Raw genomic sequence first — 9,376 nt, forward strand, 5'->3', positions numbered from 1 at the left:
AAATTATTATTTCCCTCTATAAAAGAAGTGACGTTTTTATGGTCCATATCCTTGTATCTACCAAACCACCGGTATTTTTGATAAATAAAAATAACAATTGAAAAAAACAAATAAGCAACACATACATTATAATATAAAAAACACATATTTGAATAATGATACTTGGAATAGACATTCACATTCAAGTTTATAATATATTTTCTATACAAACATAACGTTTCCAGGCATTTCTTTAACTATGATTCAATTATTTCCAAAATATTCATTTAAAATTTAATTCAATGAGAATTAATACATCAGACCTATAAATTTTCTTTTTTGTAAAGGAAATCTAAAGGAGAAGAAAAATCTGGGCCATCAACATCTTCTTCCACCTTAGAGTCAAATCTAAAAAAAAGCGTCCTTGATGGCACCTCTGATTTTGCTACAATTGTGCCACCATTCCCCTCAATTGGTCTACAACCAGCTTTGAACCATGAGATTGATACCACCTCAACGCGAAATAGTGGAGTTTCTTACGTGGAGAGTAACGTCTGTGATACTTTACTAACAAGGTATGTCATCATCTCAACTTACAACTAATTTCATATATACGAATATGGTGTTCTCTATACTTCCTAACAAGTAGAATGTATTTTGGTCACTGGTCCACTTTTTCTATATTCTATTGTTTTTTCAACTGTTATATTTTCCAACTTTTGGATCAACCCACAATATTACTCATTGAGAAATATGATTTTGGACTAGTATTGTCTTGCAAGAGAAGATTCACAATAAGATCAATTTTATTAGAAGTTGAATGATTCAGCTAGGTTGTGTTGAAGGCGTTTGTAGATGCTAAACAAGAACGAGAATAATTTTTCATAGTTAATATTTCATACTTTTAGTAAGATAAATATTTTTCAAGCTAGTATTTCGAAGCTAAAAAAAAACAAATATAGCCTACAATATGAAAATAGCAATAATGACTCGATCACCTGACTAATATTTATTTGAAATTTTAGTACAGTATAAATAAATTCCACACTAGTTTATAAGACTAATATTACTGGTTCATTCATGCAATAGGCGCCTCTTCCAACCGAAGAGACTTTCTGCACACCGTTCTACAACAGAAATATTACAATGGGCTGAAGTGAGAAAGAGTGTGACAGGGATAGGGGAGAAAGCATGAAAACTATCATTCGCCAAACGCGTTTCTCTCTCACAGCTGTATAGCTTCTCCAAACTTAGGGGTTGGAAGAGAGAGAAAGCGATTGTCAGAGAGAGTGCGAGTTAGGTTTTGTTTGGATTTGGGTATTGCTTGTCATGTTGTTCTGTCTGCTGTGTCAATGGCTATATAATACAGTATACAGTTATATGTGTGTCAATATGGAGTATAGTGTTATACAGTATATAATATATATATATATATATACATATTATATATATATAAATCATATAGAATTACTATCTTCAGCTCAATTGGTAAGGGAGAAAGAATACTAGATACAAGATATTCACAGGCATACGATTATCATTTCTGAGAAAGATTATCGACATACTGTGATATATAAACCTACTCTTCATCGCTATAAACTTCAGAGAGAGAAGTTCATTCCAATACTAAAACTAAGTATAATTCCAAGTTGACATTTTTTGTAAAATGATATTGGCCTAATTACTATAGATCTAGAATTTGTCAAAGAGTCTCTATGCTCTCTAGTTCTCTTTACGCACACAAAAGCAGACATAGGAGGAGGAGAAACATACAGCTCACTACAGTCATGTGAAGGAAAGAAAGACATTAGAGGTGTAGGTGGTGATAGACAAAGGATGAGGGGTGTGAAATGGGTAGGTGGTGACAACTATTGAGGGTTGAATTTGCAATGACAATGGAAACTGAAAGAAGTTAGGACGAAGGACAATGCTATAGTAGGACAATGTTGACAGAAGAGGGTTCACCTTCATGTTTTTGATGTTTCAAAACTACACTCAAGTTCACACTACATCTATTCATTTGTTCTATTTTTGTCATTGCACAATAATCGTAAAATTGTTGATTGAACCATTACGCAAAGAAATATATTTGTGATTGCAAACTTTGTCAATCACTCCACACAATAACCATGATAATGGTCACTGACTATAGATCCAAAGAAAGAAAGTTCTGAGACTAGTTAGAAAGGAAATGAAAAGAGAGTGAAGAAGAATAGAGAGACCGAGTAAAAAGGCTCACAATCAATGCATTAGGCAGTGAACTGACCATGTGCTACTGTTCTGTCTCTTTCTATTTATAAAATAAAGACCTGGGAATATGGATTAACAGCTCATTAGAATGCCCTATTTGTAATATGAAAGAGAAGGAATTTGTGGAGCATTTTCTGTTGAGGTGCCCGATGTATGGTGGAATAAGAAGACACTATTTAGAAAAATTCACTACAAATGGTGTTACTGACGATGACAAACTCATGGTATTACTTCGAACTTTATGGAGCAGAAAATCAACCGTTTGTATGTGTATACTATGAAAGCAATCGAAATCAGATCTATGATAATAAGCACTTGAATAATGTCCGATAATTATAGTCAGGAAACAGAGGATATCATTGAAAATATTAAAAGTATTTGATGCTCATTTTAGATGGTTAAGTGGGAATGCATTGAGCTGAATAAAGTAAGTTTGATGGGGATAGATTGAGCTCTAAAAATTAGATAGTTGGAACAGATTATTGTATGTGTGATGGATTATTATATAAAAATGTATTATTTGTCTAGAATTTATTTTGGTAAGTTAATACTGTATTACCATTTTGTTAATAAAATACGAATAGGTAGATATTTAAAACTAGAATGTATTATTGTTGATTACTATAAATGGTATTTTATTAGTATGTAAGAAATGTAGTATTGATAAATTTTATGTAAAATTCATTATTTCGTTGTTGAAGTGTTATTGCACGTTTATAAAATATGTATAGGTAGATATATAATACTGGAATGCTATGATTGATAGATATTATGGAATTGTTATTAAATGAAAATGTACAAATTGATATTTTATTTCAAATTTCAATTTTTTCGATTGTAATAGATATATCTTCTGTATATTAGGAACATATACTTACTAAAGTACTCTTACTTGCGATATATATTTAAAGCATATATGATTTAAGACATACCAGTAATTTGATATCATGGAATGTAATGACTGTATTCAACTCAACTCGTTTGTATTAGCATATGTGCTTGAAACAAATAAATTTATTGTTTATCATTATTATTTTACTGTTCTGACTGTGTGAACAATACACTGCAATTGAACAATGCATTGGAACTAAAAACGCGCTCCCGACAGAACCGTTAAACGATTTGTTTGAAATTAATTTTAAATTTGCCTTTAAAATGACTACCTGCATTAGTTAAATTTTTACTTATTATAAAAGCTATCAATTGTAAATACTTATTCCGATTGAAAAAAAATGAATTAAGTGGAATTGCAAACTTTGTCAATCACTCACTCCCACAACAATAACCACTACAATATGGTCACGACTACAGCTCCAAAGAAAGAAAGCTCTGGAAACTAGTCAGATAGAAAGAGAGAGAGAAGAGTGAGAAGGCGCTCAATCAGTGTGTTAGGTTAGCAGGCAGTGAACTGACATGTGCTACTGTTCTGACCGCGTGAACAATACAATCCAATTGAGCAATGCATTGGAATTAAAAACGCGCTTCCGACAGAACCGTTCAACCGATTGTTGAAATTAATTTTAAAATTCTTGAAAAAAATTGCCTTAAAATGACTACCTTCATTACTAATTTTTTCTTAATATAAAAATTATCAATTGTAAAAACTTATTCAAATTGGAAAAAAAATTAAGCATATGGTAGCGAGTTTCAAACCTTTAAGCTGATTGCAAAACAGTTTTGGTCTTCCATTTTGGACTAAAAATAAGTGAGTAATCACATAAAGTAATTTGACCCCAACAGTGCTGCTATCTATAGGGCTAGAATCACAATTTTTTCCATGCTGATTCGCCTTAACCCGTTTTCACACCATACAGAGGAGGACGCGTTTCTATATAAGCTTCTAATCATCCTACGAATTTACTTGAGATTCCTATCTCAGAAATCTATAGAACAGTGCTTCTCTGTCTATAAAGTCATAAGCAGCTTGGAAGTTAATGAAAAACAGTATATTTTTTTATGCTGTACAGTAGTGAAATATTTTATCAAGCTATGAGGACAAAATGTTATCTACGGCAGAATAACCCTACTCTAAAAACCCGCCTGATTCTCGAGATAATTTTTCTCATTCCAACCCAATCCTCCAATCTTTTTAATACTATTCCTACAAATACTTTATAAACGGAATTTGTGAACGATATGGCTCTATAGTTATTAGGATTCTTGGTGTCGCCTTTTTTATGTAAGGGAAATATTATTGCTTCATTGAAAGACTCAGGGGATTGGTCCACTTGATCTTTCAGGTGTGTATAACCGTTTAAAATGATATATATCCACTGATCTGCACTAATAATAGGATTATTTTTTGACTGAATTCCTTTTAGTTTGCTTACTATCTCCCAAAACATTTTAGAAACTTTAACAGTAGCAAGTTTATTTTTTAAATCCTTCCAGTAATATTCCTTTTAGTTTTACATAAAGCCTTATATTCTTTTGTTATTCGCACATAGTCTCTCTAACGTCAACAGAATTAGTTTTCTGGAATAATCTAAGAAATGAGAACATGCGTGCTCATATTCTCACATTCTCTATCATACCAGTCGTTCTTTAAATCTATTCCTCATTGATTTAGGACATATTGAAATTAGCTGTGTAGTAAATGAGGTGCCTCAACATACTACCGCCTCGGTGATGCTGTCAGGGAGATTATTGACATTCCTACACTTAGCAGCCAGCTTTTCCGTAAAGCCAGTATTATTTAGACAACTCACCGATAACTTCGGAGCAAGTGGTATCAAATTATTTTCGTTATCGTTACGATAATCACTCAATAGACAAACGCATATTGGCAAGTGATCAGAGAAATATAAGTGTTATATACATAATCATATAAATTAAAAAAAAGTAAAATAATGTGAGACTAATCTAAGAATACTAGTTTGAGAGAGAGATAAGTATTATTGAACAAAAGATTCATGTGCAAAAATAATTTACAAAGCATGCTTGAGAGAGAAAAAGAAAATGTAAGTGAGTTATATCATAGTAGTTATATATCTATAATAATAGGTTAAGTTAATAATAGGCGTGGGGGAATTCACCTTTCTTTACCTATAATACGGGGGGAAATAAGGGGAAAATATATTTCTAAAAATAAGAGAGAGCATCAGAGCAAGTGAATTCATCCCAAAGACTGCAATTGATGTATTCAGTGAACAATAGCCTCAACAATTCGCCTCTAGCCCACTGGCAGGGCCATGTACATCAACTCCATCACAAAAATCATTGAAAAGCCTCAGTGCTCTGTTTAATGGAGAGCAATAATATGCAAAGTTCTTGACCTGGGATATGAAGGTCCTAACTCATCTTACATGAAGGAGGGCATGGAAACCAATCCTTGCGAGGAGACTAGGTGAATCAACCGTACTCCTCAACAGTGACAAAACAAAGAGCAACAAGAACCTGTCACGCCTAGTTCCCAAAGAGTCGAAATTGAACAGGCACCTCAAACGTCCAGAGGGAAAACCCAGAGAACATGCTCTTCCGAATTTCATGTAGAAAAGGAAGTGGAGAAGCTTATTCTGCATCCACTCGATTCTCAATGCATCCAGATGAGTGGAAGGACTCCAAACAATGGATGCATACTCAAGAGCACTCCTGACCAGAGATTGATACAGGGTTACCACAGTATTAACATTATTGAAACTAGCAGAATTTCTCAGGACAAAGCCCAAGAGCCTGTTTGCTTTGCTTATGACATGGTCAACATGTGCTGAGAAGGACAGTGCACTACCAAAAACAACGCCCAGATCCCTGCAAATTGTAACCCTCTCCAAGCAAACACCCTCAATCAAGTAGGAAATGACAAATTGGATCAGCTTTTCTATAGATAGCAGCACTGTTGGGGTCAAATTACTTTATGTGATTACTCACTTATTTTTAGTCCAAAATGGAAGACCAAAACTGTTTTGCAATCAGCTTAAAGGTTTGAAACTCGCTACCATATGCTTAATTTTTTTTCCAATTTGAATAAGTTTTTACAATTGATAATTTTTATATTAAGAAAAAAATTAGGTAATGAAGGTAGTCATTTTAAAGGCAAATTTTTTTCAAGAATTTTAAAATTAATTTCAAACAAATCGGTTGAACGGTTCTGTCGGAAGCGCGTTTTTAATTCCAATGCATTGTTCAATTGGATTGTATTGTTCACGCGGTCAGAACAGTAGCACATGTCAGTTCACTGCCTAAGCCTAACGCACTGATTGAGCGCCTTCTCACTCATTCTCTCTCTCTTTCTATCTGACTAGTTCCAGAGCTTTCTTTCTTTGGAGCTGTAGTCAGTGACCATATTGTAGTGGTTATTGTTGTGGGAGTGAGTGATTGACAAAGTTTGCAATTCACTTAATTCATTTTTTTCAATCTGAATAAGTATTTACAATTGATAGCTTTTATAATAAGTAAAAATTTAACTAATGCAGGTAGTCATTTTAAAGGCAAATTTAAAATTTAATTTCAAACAAATCGGTTTAACGGTTCTGTCGGGAGCGCGTTTTTAGTTCCAATGCATTGTTCAATTGCAGTGTATTGTTCACGCAGTCAGAACAGTAAAATAATAATGATAAATAAATAAATTTATTTGTTTCAAGCACATATGCTAATACAAACGAGTTGAGTTGAATACAGTCATTACATTCCATGATATCAAATTACTGGTATGTCTTAAATCATATATGCTTTAAATATATATCGCAAGTAAGAGTACTTTAGTAAGTATATGTTCCTAATATACAGAAGAATATATCTATTACAATCAAAAAATTTGAAATTTGAAAATAAAATATCAATCTGTACATTTTCATTTAATAACAATTCCATAATATCTATCAATCATAGCATTCCAGTATTATATATCTACCTATACATATTTTATAAACGTGCAATAACACTTCAACAACGAAAATAATGAATTTTACATAAAATTTATCCAATACTACATTTCTTACATACTAATAAAATACCATTTATAGTAATCAACAATAATAACATTCTAGTTTTAAATATCTACCTATTCGTATTTTATTAACAAAATGAGTAATAACAGTATTAACTTCAACAAAAATAAATTCTAGACAAATAATACATTTTTATATAATAATCCATCACACATACAATAATCTGTTCCAACTATCTAATTTTTAGAGCTCAATCTATCCCCATCAAACTTACTTTATTCAGCTCAATGCATTTCCCACTTAACCATCTAAAATGAGCATCAAATACTTTTAATATTTTCAATGATATCCTCTGTTTCCTGACTATAATTATCGGACATTATTCAAGTGCTTATTATCATAGATCTGATTTCGATTGCTTTCATAGTATACACATACAAACGGTTGATTTTCTGCTCCATAAAGTTCGAAGTAATACCATGAGTTTGTCATCGTCAGTAACCACATTTGTAGTGAATTTTTCTAAATAGTGTCTTCTTATTCCACCATACATCGGGCACCTCAACAGAAAATGCTCCACAAATTCCTTCTCTTTCATATTACAAATAGGGCATTCTAATGAGCTGTTAATCCATATTCCCAGGTATCTATTATTTTATAAATAGAAAGAGACAGAACAGTAGCACATGGTCAGTTCACTGCCTAATGCATTGATTGTGAGCCTTTTTACTCGGTCTCTCTCATATTCTCTCACTCTCTTTCTCATTTCCTTTCTAACTAGTCTCAGAACTTTCTTTCTTTGGATCTATAGTCAGTGACCATTATCATGGTTATTGTTGTGGGAGTGATTGACAAAGTTTGCAATTCACAAAATATATTTCTTTGTGTAATGGTTCAATCAACAATTTTACGATTATTGTGCAATGACAAAAATAGAACAAATGAATAGATGTAGTGTGAACTTGAGTGTAGTTTTGAAACATCAAAACAATGAAGGTGAACCCTCTTCTGTCAACATTGTCCTACTATAGCATTGTCCTTCGTCCTAACTTCTTTCAGTTTCCATTGTCATTGCAAATTCAACCCTCAATAGTTGTCACCACCTACCCATTTCACACCGCTCATCCTTTGTCTATCACCACCTACACCTCTAATGTCTTTCTTTCCTTCACATGACTGTAGTGAACTGTATGTTTCTCCGCCTATGTCTGCTTTTGTGTGCGTAAAGAGAACTAGGAGAGCATAGAGACTCTTTGACAAATTCTAGATCTATAGTAATTAGGCCAATATCATTTTACAAAAAATGTCAACTTGGAATTATACTTAGTTTTAGTATTGGAATGAACTTCTCTCTCTGAAGTTTATAGCGATGAAGAGTAGGTTTATATATCACAGTATGTCGAAAATCTTTCTCAGAAATGATAATCGTATGCCTGTGAATATCTTGTATCTATGTATTCTTTCTCCCTTACCAATTGAGCAATTGAGCTGAAGATAGTAATTCTATATGATTTTTATATATATATATATATATATATATATATATATATATATTATATATATATATATATACTGTATAACACTATACTCCATATTGACACACATATATAACTGTATACTGTATTATATAGCCATTGACACAGCAGACAGAACAACATGACAAGCAATACTCCAAATCCAAACAAAACCTAACTCGCACTCTCTCTGACAATCGCTTTCTCTCTCTTCCACCCCTAAGTTTGGAGAAGCTATACAGCTGTGAGAGAGAAACGCGTTTGGCGAATGATAGTTTCATGCTTTCTCCCCTATCCCTGTCACACTCTTTCTCACTTCAGCCCATTGTAATATTTTCTGTTGTAGAACGGTGTGCAGAAAGTCTCTTCAGGTTTGGAAGAGGCGCCTATTGCATGAATGAACCAGTAATATTAGTCTTATAACTAGTGTGGAATTATTTATACTGTACTAAAATTTCAAATAAATATTAGTCAGGTGATCGAGTCATTATTGCTATTTTCATATTGTAGGCTATATTTGTTTTTTTTTAGCTTCGAAATACTAGCTTGAAAAAATATTTATCTTACTAAAAGTATGAAATATTAACTATGAAAAATTATTCTCATTCTTGTTTAGCATCTACAAACGCCTTCAACACAACCTAGCTGAATCATTCAACTTCTAATAAAATTGATCTTATTGTGAATCTTCTCTTGCAAGACAATACTAGTCCAAAATCATATTTCTCAATGAGTAATATTGTGGGT

The sequence above is a fragment of the Nilaparvata lugens genome, chromosome 1, assembly GCF_014356525.2.
Source record: "Nilaparvata lugens isolate BPH chromosome 1, ASM1435652v1, whole genome shotgun sequence".
NCBI classification, from domain to species: Eukaryota; Metazoa; Arthropoda; class Insecta; order Hemiptera; family Delphacidae; genus Nilaparvata; species Nilaparvata lugens.